General features: G+C 34.0%; 1 non-coding gene across 1 annotated transcript; it reads right to left on the bottom strand.

Annotated features, from left to right (window-relative positions):
• Positions 1-705: 705 nt before the first annotated feature.
• TRNAQ-UUG (transfer RNA glutamine (anticodon UUG)) lies at positions 706-777 on the bottom strand. Its single transcript has one exon. It is a non-coding gene; the product is annotated as a tRNA-Gln (tRNA).
• Between the last annotated feature and the right edge of the window lie 12,899 nt (positions 778-13,676).

Here is a 13,676-nt window from a genome sequence, read left to right as displayed (position 1 = left end):
AAATCCTTTTTAAAATTTTCTTTTAATCATTCTCATTACGCAACTGGTGAGTCTTTTTCACATGTGAAGGAGTTTGAGAATTTTATGGTTGCTTCTTATCAAGTAATCATAGTCCAAACGGGTTTCTTTCCCACCAGAAACTTCGGTCGTGTCTGTTTGTGTGTCTGTGTTTGTGAGTGTCGTATCTTTAGGCTAATCATAACGATATTTTGGTTTTCTTGGTCTTTCATTTAACAATATTTATCTAATATTCACATTTTATCGTTCATCTTTTTGGAGAAACTGCATATAAACCAAACAAATCTTATGTTGTATCACACCTTTTTCAATATCATTCCCAAAGTTTTTTGTCTTTCTTTGCTAACTTTATTTAACTATCTTTGTTTCTTATGTAACACTAATGAGAACATCATCTCCAAGTAGATGTGTTTAGAACTATAAAACAATGCTAAACCCTACCCCGCACTTGCTAGATGTCATTAAAAGAAATTGAATCTCATTTAAATAAATATATAGCGCTCTTATTAAGGCGATATTTACAGAAACGGCACATTGTGTATAACAATGGCTGTTTATTCTTAATGCCCTTACCATTACAACTTTCACTATTAGGTTTTGACAACTTAACTGTCTACAGCAATATATCTTTTTCTTTATTTAAACATTAGGGAAATGAAATGACATCTGCCACACTGTTCAAAAGAGAGGTCCTACCGAGACTCGAACTCGGATCGCTGGATTCAAAGTCCAGAGTGCTAACCATTACACCATAGGACCTGCTGACAAACCCCTTGACTTAGCAGATAATTTATATAATTTTTTTTTTCTTTTTTCGTTTCTTGATGTGTTGTACTAAGACTCCATAATGTTTGAGTGTTGCCTACTTACAGCTGTTTCGTGTAGAAGCATCATAGAGATAGACATTTTAATTATAAATCTTGAATGATAGTTAAATATTTTATAATGTGGGTGTAGGTTACAATAATAATCGTCCTATTAAAGTAGCAATTAAATTAAACCAACCATATAAGATGATAATTTCTTTGTTTTAACCTTCCGTCTCACTCAGCTTCACAACGGAAAATTTCCTGTATTTTGTATATTTATCACGCTTAACTCGGTCTCATACATTTTTGGTTTCCGAAATATATTCCACATTTTGTAGTTATTTTATTGAACTAATAAATATCAAAACTAGAAATTAGAAACAAATAAAATGTTAAGTAATGAATTTTTTCTTCAAATTCGCGATTCTTAACACTGTTCGCGTTAAACGCAATTTCTCTCAAAGTTAAGAAAAGGGATTCCCCACTTTGACCTCATTCCTTCCCCATGAGTCATGTCATTTTAGAGGTTTGCTGGAACTCGGCACATCATCTCAACCATCCTAAGACCATTGATGTACTTGAAGATCATTAATGTACATAGTCTTATAAAAAATTACTTTAATTACACCCTTTAGTTTTCAGGGTCCCTATTTTGAGGTTAGTTAAATACTTGAAAACCAACCAACAAACAAACAAACAAACTGAATTACGAATATTCTCACTAAGAAATAAGTTCACTATAGATGAAAGAAACGGTTACTACGTTAATCAATAGATTCTGTAATTTAAAAAAAAAAAAAAAAATCAGTAGGTAATTATAAAGATCTGGGTATCAGTTCACAATTAATCGTACGCAATGATGAAGCCACAAAAGAAAGTGAGACAAGACAACAACGAACATTCTAGGGATCAGTGACCGCAGCTGTGGTCACTGATCCCTGGATGATTAGTGAACTGATAAGACGATTCAAAGGGTTAAAGGCCGCTCATGAATGGCAGGGACAAGGGACAGCGACATTGGCCTATCGAGTGGGACTGTGCCCTAGAGACTGACCATATATGTACTTATGATCGCACCCAAGCCCGCTCTCCACACAAGCTAGGACCAAGGAGGGCCAGGCAATGGCTCCTGATGACTTGGCAGATAGTCTTATAGGCTCCCCTAAACCCCCTATCCTTAGCTCACAAGGATGGTGAGATTGCGGCTACCAAAGACATTAACGAATTTGAGCGGGATTCGAACCCCAGTCTGGCGTTCACCAGTTAGGGACGTTACCACATCGGCCCTTGCAATCATTTGTACTTTTTACATGTATAAGTTCTCAATACTTCTTCTTAAGAAAACAATGTGATCCTTTTAACCTTAGTTGAATAAATGTCTAACCAAATCACAAATAAATGTATTGCAATAAACAAAATAACTGTTTGTGATATGAAGAACGAGAACAGCCTGAAAAAAATTAAGTGTTTGGAAAATATGATCAAATGTTTCAGCCATATTACAAGATATTGAAGTTGTGCACAAATATTCGTAATTTTCAACTAAAATATTGGAATTTACCAATTTTTTTATAAGCTTGGGGAGAGAGAGAGAGAGAGAGAGAGAGAGAGAGAGAGAGAGAGAGAGAGAGAGAGAGAGAGAGAGATCCTTTCCAAATTTTACTTTATATTTATAAAAGCATTCTGTCGTCATAGACCTACGAATTTGTTGCACATACTTTTGTTTTACCTGAAATATATATATGATTTCCCAGCTCTTTTCACTTCCTGACAGTGAAAGTGAGAAGTTGAGAACATGGGACTAAAAATCAACATAATGAAAACAGAAGTGTATATTAGCATAAAAACCTGGACCCTCCAAATCGCAACGTCATAATGGACGGAGCAACAATAAAACAAACAAATGCCTTTATATACCTGGGTAGTATGATAGCACATGATGCAAGATGTAATAAAGAAATAGGAAAAGGAATACTAATAGCAAAAAATGCAATCAGTTGTCTGAAAGCTATATTGACAAACAACAGGATATGGATTCAGATAAATGATAGAGCACTGAAAACCTATGCATGGTCCACACTTACCTGTGGCTCAGAAACATGAACAGTAAACAAGAACTTAAAAAATAAAATAGATGCAGCTGAATCATAGTTTTACAGAAGAATGGCGAAAATCCCATGGACTAAGAGAGTAACGAATGAGGGGATATTGAGAAGACTGAATCAGGAGAGATCACTTCTAAAAATGATAAAGAAGAGGCAGATGGAATTTCTGGGACATGTAATAAGAAAGGAAAAATGTCGAACGTTTGTGCCTTAAGGGAAATATAGAAGAGGGAAGAACAAGAGGCCGGCAAAGGAAAAAGTTTCGGCAAAGGAAAAAGTTTTTGGACAGCTTACTGGATATTGATGGCTAAATGCACCCAGAACTAGAAACTAAAGAAATGCTTTAATAAAGCACGGTTAACTTAAAAAAAAAAGTTATGAGTTTATAGAACGCAGTAATGTCTGCCTAAAATCTCAAGCTATAATCTGTCTGAGCTGGTGTAATCGAATGGCGTGTTTTGCGGCACCGTCTCCTCTCCCTTTTGAGACCATGAGGAATTGTGTGCTCAGAGAAGAAAAATCCTCCCTATTTTGGTCAACCGGACTGCCTTCCTCCAATGTGTTGGTCTCTCATTTTAAAGGACACTAGGTTTTTATAATATACAGTATACCTGTATGTAAGAACAAATTTAGATTTTCAAAAGTAGATTGTATTTTTCCTAGCTATACAAAACTACTGTAAATCCTGTACATTACATTTGGCCCTTTGCAACACCTGTCATTATGTAGTTATCTTGTTAGTGATTCAACTGGTGTTCTTGCACGTGATGAAGTTACCTCAAATTTTATAGCTATGAAAAATAAAAATCACTTGAATTTTTTCCTCTTCTTTTTTGAGCTAGGCTTAATTTCTTGGTGAGGGGTTCATTCAATACTAATTTACAAAAAAATGAGGTATTCATATTTTGAAGATTTGTTCAAGAGATAAAATACTACATATTATTCACAAAATAATTAAGTGTGAGAACGTGAGATAAAAGACAATAATTATTTGTTCACTTTTTACATAATACGGTGTTTTATCATTAAAATCATCTTTATGACAGTAGAAATTCCATACAAAGGAAATTTAAGGAACATTTAAGACAAACTCTTTTACGTTTACTTGTACAGTATTATATTGTCCTATTATATCTTGAATGTGATGCTAAACTCATAAAACCTTTACCTTAACAGTACATCCTACCTAAGGAAAACCACTGCCTGCGGCAAGCAGACATTGTTGTTATTGATGAAGCAGCTGTCATCCCTCTACCTCTTGTTCAGAAACTTGTGGAACCATGATTCAGCCGTTTCTTCACAGATTTTACGACACAGGAGGACAGACCGGTAATGACACTACACGTGACAATTCCCAAGTGCCGGCCCGGTGTAAAGGATTCAAGTTACCCCCCCGTTTCAAATTACCCCCCGGTAACTTGAAACGGTTTCAGATTACCGGGGGGGGGGGGGGTTAGTTTGAAACCGGTTTCAAGTTACCCCCTCTGTTTTCAAGTTACCCCCTCATCCGAATGATAAATAATTCATGTGACATCGCAAATATGTATCATGCATTTATTGTTGGCTTCGCAGCAGTAGGAAAAGTAGTTTAATCTGGTATTTAAGACCAAAAATTGTGTATTAGTGAATTATATGACACGTTAAAAGTCACAGACTGTAATTCAAGGTTCTGTGATAAAGGCGAGGTAAAATTTTATTTTATTTCTGTTCGTGTGATTGTTGATATTTTCGTATTTATGACCTAAAGTGTCATATAATTCCCTAATTCACAATATTTGAAGTTACAGACTTTCATTTAAGGTTTAGTGATCACGGCGAGGTAAAACTTTATTTTATTTCAGTGTGTGCGTGATTGTCGAGATTTTTTTTTTTTTTAATTTTTAATTAACTGGACTTATCTTTCAATTAAACACAAACTATGACGCATCTAACTTTATACAAAACAATTATTAAGTAAAAAAAGATAGATATTACCCTTAAAAATATTTGAAATCAAAACCATCATAATGAACCCTGTTTTAGCATTACATGGAAAAAATATTTACTAAATTAAATATTAAGAAAAAAAATGGGAAAATGATAATGAAATTGTTAAATTTGGAATTGACCAAACAATCAAACGTATCACAGATGCAGCCAACTTATAAAAAACGACTTTGTTTCAGATTTGCAAGGTAAATTGGGTCAAGGGTATTAAGCATACTGATAACATTATAAAGGAAGACATGAAAATGGTCTGAATGAACTAATTTATTGAATCTTTTATGATAGCACTAACTTCATCTGACGAAGTCACCATAACCACGTTTGCTAATATAACCTTTGTTGTAAAGAAATTAATTTTGTCGATTAATTAAATAAATTCTAAAATAATACAATCACCTACGTAAATATACCATATTAAACATAGTTAATTAAATCCTTTGTAAAGAATCCTGTCTTTTGATAATCAATCAGAATTGAGAAATGAATTCATTTGATATCAAAATTAAGATTATTTCTGTTAGTATGATAATCGTTTTATAACAATTTTGTTATTTGTTATATTTAAGAGTTTCAACTTGTCACCACGTGGTTGCAAACAAAAAGAACGAAGGAAACAATTTAGGGAGAGTATCAAATTAAAGGATTATATTCTTAGACCGTTCAAATCCGGGTGAATGATTTATTAGTTGACCCTTTTCTCGTATTCTTGGCTCGCCCATAGATTAAAGCGGCTAAGCCAGGTGTGCTTTGAAAATGACCCAAGAGAACTGGCAATGCCGCTATTAGGAGAAGAAGAAGAAGCCTGTAGGTAAACAACAATCTGTTGCGGCTTCTGTTCAATTTTGCTTATTTCTGGTGTCATAGCTGCAGTTTCGCCAAAAATATGTTGTGAGGTTTTCGGTGAATATGTGCCGTTAGTGCTGAAATAGGCATAGTGAATGTGGGTGACGTGACAGTGCAGTTATAAACCTTGGAAACTTTGTGATTTTCTCTAATTTCGAGTTGTGCCCCCCCCCCCTAGCCTGGCCTAGGTGGGGGAGTCTGCGCTAGACGGTGGCGACGGTACTGCCTTCTATTGACTCTTTTAGTGACTATTTTCAGTGTAACAGTATGGGGTCATACTCAACACCGTTTAGGAGAAAGGACTCCTTTGGGCTGCAGTTTACTGCACACCCTACTATGGATATTGTTAGCAAAATGTTGTTTGATAACATGAAATTGGTTCATAACTCAATTATAGGAGTTCAATTTATAAATAAAAACAGAGTAATTGTTAAAGTAGTACCAAACGTGTTTAATGATCTCATGGAAAATTATGAAGGCAAAGAGGTGTGTTCAGACCAGTTAGGGAATGTAAAGAGAGTGAATCTTAGCTCCTCCATTACGTATGTTTCAATAAGGAATGCTCCTTTCGGATTCGCAGATGAAAAGCTGATCGAGGTTTTATCAAAATATGGAAAAGTGGAAGGAATCAGGGTAAACAGGTATGCTGACGGACCATTCAAAGGGCTATTGACTGGAGTCAGGACAGCCCGCATGAGACTAAAAGAGAATGTCCCATCATCAATTACGGTTTCAGGATTTACCTTGACCATCTTATATAATGGGCAGCCACGGACATGCTTTCGGTGTGGTGAAATAGGTCACTTAGCTAAAGACTGCAGTTACGAAGATGTGAGATATAAGTTTAAAGAAGGAGAGTTCCCTCACCTACCTACGGAAGGAAAGGATGAGACCAGCGTAAAAGCAAATGAGTTGCACAAAGGCAATGTAGAAGAGGCAACAGTTGAAGAAAGAGGAGATAACCAAAGTTATCAAAATACTGATATAGTGACCGAAGGTACGGATAAGGATGAAGGACCCAATTCAATAGAAGAACATGATTTAGATTGCACAATAGAAGAAATTGTTAAGGATATCTCAAAAAATGATTCCGAGAAAGAAAAGGATGAAGGTGACTCGATAAAACTTGGGAAAGGCACATCAAAAAGGACTGCTGGAAGTGAGATAGGGAAAGAACCGGACGAGGAAATTGTATTGGGAGAACCTGTGGACTGCATAAGGGAAGAAAATGTTTATGGAAAACTGGAGAAAGGGGTAATCGGCAGTGGGCTAAATTATGGAGATGAAAGGGATCTTTTTGTGGACAACCTTGATTACGAGCAGGATGATGACGATCTTTTTGTGGACAACCTTGATTACGAGCAGGATGATGACGATGAAGGAATTAGGGTTTCCCAACCAATAGGTGTAAGTGAATTGCGTAGATCAAAAACAAAGGTTGAGATTCATAAAAATGTTAAAGAAAACGAGTTATCAACAGGAAATGAAGCAGCGAGTATAATAAAAGGTAATCAGGAGGGAAAAATGGATTGTGAGGAAACATATGAGTTGCTTATGGCCCAAAGAAAACTTTACAGTACTGATTTGGAAATGGAAACATGGCATACGAAAACAGACTCTGGCAATAAACTCAAGATAACGTTGAAGAAAGACCAGTGCCAAAACATGGAAAGGACAAACCAGAATTTATCATCAGACGATGAAACAGGAAAGTGTACAAAGAAGCTTAAAGCAATTTAATCTTGTATTGTAAATGTATTTTACATAATATAAAAAATTCATTTCATCCACATTAAATGTAGCTACAGTTAACGTAAATGGACTTAATACTTTGAATAAGCAAATTAAAATAATAAACTTTATGTTTCTTTATAATCTAGATGTAATTTTCGTCCAAGAGCACAATATAAAAGGGGAAGGGAAATTGGAATATGTTGAAAAATACTACAAAGTGTTGATTAATTATACACACATTCTTAAGGGTGGAATAGCAATCTTTTTAAATAAAACATCTAATGTGGAAATTTTGAATTTTGAAATCGATACTGATGGCTATGTAATGAGTGTTAATTGTCGCTATTCAAACGTTACTGTTCAATTATTAAATGTTTATGCTCCAGCTGGGAATAGTAAGAGGAAAGAAAGGGAGAAATTGTTTAATACAGATATTTTATATTTTTTAAGGAACAATATAAGTAATATCATTATGGGGGGAGATTGGAATTCTATTACCTGTATGAGAGATTGTTCTAATTCCGATAGTGAACTTCTATCAAAGTCATTAGTAAACTTGAAAAGCAACTTGAAACTCATAGATGTTTGGAATTCATGTCATCACCAGGTGGAGTATACTTATGTTAGGGAGAATTATGGTTCAAGGCTGGATAGGTTTTATCTAAAAGATTTACATAACCATGTGGCAAATATTCAAAATATTCCTGTCAGCTGGACTGATCATTGTATTATAGTATTAGCTTTGAAATTAGAAAATGTAGCGTTGCCAGGTAAAGGGTACTGGAAACTTAATAGTAATATTCTAGATACAGATATTGTAAGAGACAATTTTCTTATGAATTGGAATAATATCAAGAGGAGCAAAGATAGAGCTGGAAATATTTTGTGTTGGTGGGAATATGCGAAAGCTCAACTGAAATCTTTCTTTATTACGTGTTCAAAGCAGATTAACCAAGCAAAATATGGGCTATTGAATTTACTGAACTACCAGTTGAAAGATGAAATAGGAAAAGGGGTATTGAATAAGGACAAGTTTTCGTTAGTGAACTCTTTGAAATTAAGAATAAATAGTATTCAAGACGAGATCTGTGAAGGAGTCAAAATTAGAGCAAAGGGGGATGATAAGTTAAAGGGTGAACAAGTTTCAGCGTACCTATTAGGGAGGGAGAAAAACTCTAAATCGTATGTAAATAAGATAAAGAGGGACGATGGTACCGAAATACTAAATCCCAAAGCTATTGCGTTAAATATAAGGGAATATTTTGAAAAACTTTTCAAAAAAGAGAAATGTCATAAGTCTTATCAAGACCTGTTTTTGAATCTAGTAGATAAAGTTATTGATGGGAATGAGAATGATATTTTAACCTCAGAAGTGACAGAGTCTGAAGTACTGAAAGCATTGAGAGGGATGAAGAACGGCAAAAGCCCGGGAATAGATGGTCTCACTGTTGAGTTTTACAAAAAGTTTTGGAAAGAAATAAAAAACGATTTTATGAGCTTAGTAAAGTTTATTTTCAAATATAAGACCATCTCTAAAATGAATAAAGGAATAATAACGCTTATACCGAAGGAAGGAGATTTAGGTTTTATTACAAACTGGAGGCCAATAACAATGCTAAACGTGGATTTTAAAATAATAGCGAAAATAATAACTAATAGGTTAAAGAATGTGTTACATTTAATTATTTCCCGCGAGCAGTTTAGTTGTGTTGATGATAGGTCAATTATCAACTTGAATTCCATCATGAGAGATATTATGATTTATGCAAATGATAATGATAAACAAGCTGCGATAATAAATTTAGACTGGTCTAAAGCTTTTGATCGTGTTGATCATGACTTTTTATATGCTATATTGAGCAACTTTGGTTTTGATCCTAGTTTCATTCAGCTAATACAAATGTTATATAAAGACGCTGAAAGTGTAGTATGCATAAATGGTAACATCTCTGATCCATTCCCTATAAAAAAATCGGTAAGGCAAGGGTGTCCATTATCCATGATTTTGTTTATTATCTACCAGGAACCCTTTTACAGGATGATGAAGATTAAGCTCGTAGACATGTCATTGAATTTGCCAAATAATTTAAAGGTTTCTGTTCTAGGATATGCTGATGATTCTGTTATCGTAGTTACTAGTGACAAAGGAATATTAAAATGTTTTAATATAATCACAGATTATGAAAAGGCAAGTGGTGCAAATTCAAACAGAAAGAAAACTTCAATTTTAGGCATTGGGAAATGGAGAACTAAATCAGAATGGCCAATAAATGGATGTCATTATCTTCATAACTCCTGTAAAATACTAGGTGTTTATCATAGTAATAATTATCAAGATAGTGTTAATCTAAATTGGAATAATCTAGAGAGTAAGATAAACAAAGTTATAGGGATATTTAGAAATAGGAAGCTGACTGTGTTTCAAAAATGTATTGTAATTAATTGTAAAATTTTAGCAAAAACGTGGTATGTGTCACATGTATATATAGTCCCACAGGATTGTGCCAAACGAATACAGAGGAGTTTATTTAGATATTTATGGAATGGAACCTGTGAACCCATTGCAAGAAACACCGTATTTTTACCAAGGGCAGAAGGAGGGCTAGGAATAATGAATATCGTACATAAATCGAAAGCTATTATGTTCAGAACTTTTAACAAGATTTCTATGAGTAAGTGTTATGGTTTCGAGATTATGTATTATTATTGTAAAATAAAAGCTAGTGTTTTAATGGAAGCTGATAAAACTTATAGAGATTGTACTATTTTTATCACATCATATTATAGTGAGATGATAGATGTTTTAAGGAAAGTATATAGTTTAAAGAATTATCCTAAGGTGTCTGTTAAAGAAATATACTGGTTACTAATGAAATGTAAAGACTATAAACCAAAGATAGAGTTATTGTACCCGCTTTTTAATTGGAAACAGATTTGGAAGCATGTAAATAATAAGTATATTGATAAGAACAGCAGAGATACAGTTTATAGATACGTTAATGAAATACTTAATACCAAAGATAGGCTTCATATGATGAAAATCTCGAATGAAGATAAATGTCTCTTTTGTGGATGTATTGAAAATAATATGCACATATTTTATTTTTGTCCCTCGTCAAAAAACATTCTGATTTGGTTAAAGTCAATAATAAATAGCTGTTGTAAAATTGAAACAGATAGTTTACTAAGAATTATTAAGTTAGATTTTAAGACACCATCGAAGAAAGACGAAAACACTGCATGGTGTTACTATCAGATTTTGTAGCAGGAGTGTGGTTGGGTCGATCTTTGGGTCTTTTGGCAGACGACCCAAACCTAATAACTTATATAGTGAATAAAATGTCAAAAACCAAGTTTATATTGAGTAAAGTTTATGTGAATAAATTAGACAAGCTCTTTACCAAAGATTATGTACTTAATGCTATTGTAAAATAAAAATATGAAAAGAAATATAAGTTACTCTATAGGATATAAGGCTTACTTACTTTGTTATTTGTAAAGGATGTAATTTATTATTATTTTATATTGTATATATGAAGTAATTGTATTGATCCTTTTGTAAAATTTAATAATAAAAAGATAAAAAAAAAAAAATGCCGCTATTGGGCTCCGAGTTTGGTCTTAAAATGGTTTGACCATACCCATAGTTGCAATATAACAATAGAACTCCTTGTGTCCATATATCTCTTTGTTTATTCATTTATTGTCACTGATAATGCATAGTAACTTCGTAGTATTTGGATGCTATGCACGTAAAAAATAAAAGCTCAAATATAAATTACCAACATGCATTTCGTCGTGCAGACAGAATTAACGTTGTGTAAACTACTGTTAGCTCGATTCATTTTAAACCAGAGGACATTAAAGATGGTATGAAGTCTCGATTACTAGGTATTGCTGTTTTGTCATTTGATGAAATGAGTAATAAGAAAGAATGGAGCTATGACAAAGGGCAGAAGTGTTATATAAACCGCATGGAAATGTACAGGTGACCATGTGGCGAGGTCTAGTTTTCTTTATGATACATTTCAGGTAAAATTCTTAAAACATTTTATGACACCGTTTTTCAATAATTTTCCATTTCGAGATCAACAACAGAGAAAAAAAAATCCATACACGAATCCATCACTTACTATTCTGGAAGATGATTTAAATAAGATTTGATGTAGCCCATGATAACACACAGCTGCCTGCCTTTAGGCTAAAATCAGTAACAACAGTTATGAGATTAACACAAGCTGTGTTCAATGTCATCCATAGAGGGCTATAAAGTGTAACGACTTTTCCGTAGTCCAGGTGTTTTCGTATACAAACAACCAATGTAAGTACAGTAGAAGCAAACAGCATGTACTGTACCATGTTTTATTAAAACTGTTATAATTGCTTACAATCTTGCTTTATTAAAAGTGTCAATTATTTACAGATATCATGAATGATATAGTATTTACAACATACATACAAATACATATACATGTATATATATATATATATATATATATATATATATATATATATATATATATATATATATATATATATGTATGTATACATATATACTTATGATCAATATGTTGATTATACCTTATATAATATTTGCTTGCAATATAATTATGAAATATTTCAAATAATGGAAAAAATAACCGTCAAAATCAAATTGCACCTCGTCTTCCTGTCTCGGTCAAATATGCGCCCATGACTGATAATGGAATATCCGACATTTATTAGCTAAGATAAAAACATAAGACGGATACCAATAGGTGAAACAGTACATGTATATACATATTACCTAATGATTGTGTTGACCCTGATCAAAAGCAATTTATTGATATTCATAAATGATGAGATCCTGCGCAAAAACGAGGGGGGTAATTTGATACCAGGGGGGTAGCATAAAACCGGTTTCAAATTACCTCCGGGGGTAGCTTGAAACCGGTATCAAGTTACCCCCCCGGTAGTTTGAATCCGGTTTCAAATTACCGGGGGGTAAGATTTGGAGGGGGTAATTTCAAACCGGTACACCGGGCCTGCATCCCCATACAAGTGGAAACTGGCAGTCAGTTCAAGAAAACTGACGGCTAGATTTTCGAAATTCGCTTTAGTTCAACATCTGATTGCCTTTCCAGCCTACCTTCACTTCATAATACTTCCATACACGCTCAAACTGGCCTGAACAAACCGGTTAAATCTGGTTTCCTCAGTCGGCTTGTTTGTTAAAACTGTGCGTGTATTGGGGCCTTAAAGCTTACCCATGTCTTATTATAGACCGGTCTTTCCATCAGCGACCCAAACTGTGTCCTCTACTGCGCAGACTAGCCATGTGGTGATTGATGACGTCACACCGTACGGTCTGATTTACCAGCCTTTGTTTTCCGGTGTCTACCATTTTACAGTTTGCTTGCAAGGAAGCTGGTGTTCCGTTTTCCACTCTTTTCCTCCATTTCTACATTAATTAGTTGGGTTAGTATGCTGGATATCAAACCATAAATTTTAAAGCCCATTATCAGATTATCTAAGCACAAATCAGCGTGTTTCCATCTAATCATTTGACGAATGCAGCATTGCCTAAAAACGTAGTTATGACAAAGATTCAGATACTCTTTATGCTATAAGAATTATACTATCATTGAGATAGAATTAGCAAATCTTCCTGTAGTGTTTATATTTAACTACCTAGGTCCACAAACGGCCTGATGAATAGGAACCTCATAAGGTTCTTAGGCCCAGATTTTGATACGTTTTTTAACAGAAGAACCTCTAGTAAGCCTGATATACTTCTTTTCAGTAGATTTCACATGTTCAATTATTCAATTACCCAAGGCCCCTTAACCACACCAGATCATCTTCCCATTATTTTAAAGCTTACTGTGAGACTCATTATGGTAGTCGCTAGTCCAACAATAGATATGAACAATGAGAACTGGGAACGTTTTAGGGACACACTCGATGACTCTCTCTCTACTTTTGACGAACCCGATAATATCTTAAAGGATAAATCTTACATAGACGATAAGATAGCTTTTTGGTATAGGAAGATCAAGGAAGCATCAGAGCTCCATATCCCATTCAAAACTCGCAGGATCTTACCTTATACCAAAACAACAGATTCTCTTACAGTACTCACAAACCCATACATATATATATATATATATATATATATATATATATATATATATATATATAT

Source organism: Palaemon carinicauda, chromosome 8 (assembly GCF_036898095.1).
Source record: "Palaemon carinicauda isolate YSFRI2023 chromosome 8, ASM3689809v2, whole genome shotgun sequence".
Taxonomy (NCBI): domain Eukaryota; kingdom Metazoa; phylum Arthropoda; class Malacostraca; order Decapoda; family Palaemonidae; genus Palaemon; species Palaemon carinicauda.
The sequence above is the reverse complement of the archived record's forward strand: the minus strand, read 5'-3'. Positions and strand labels throughout refer to the sequence as shown.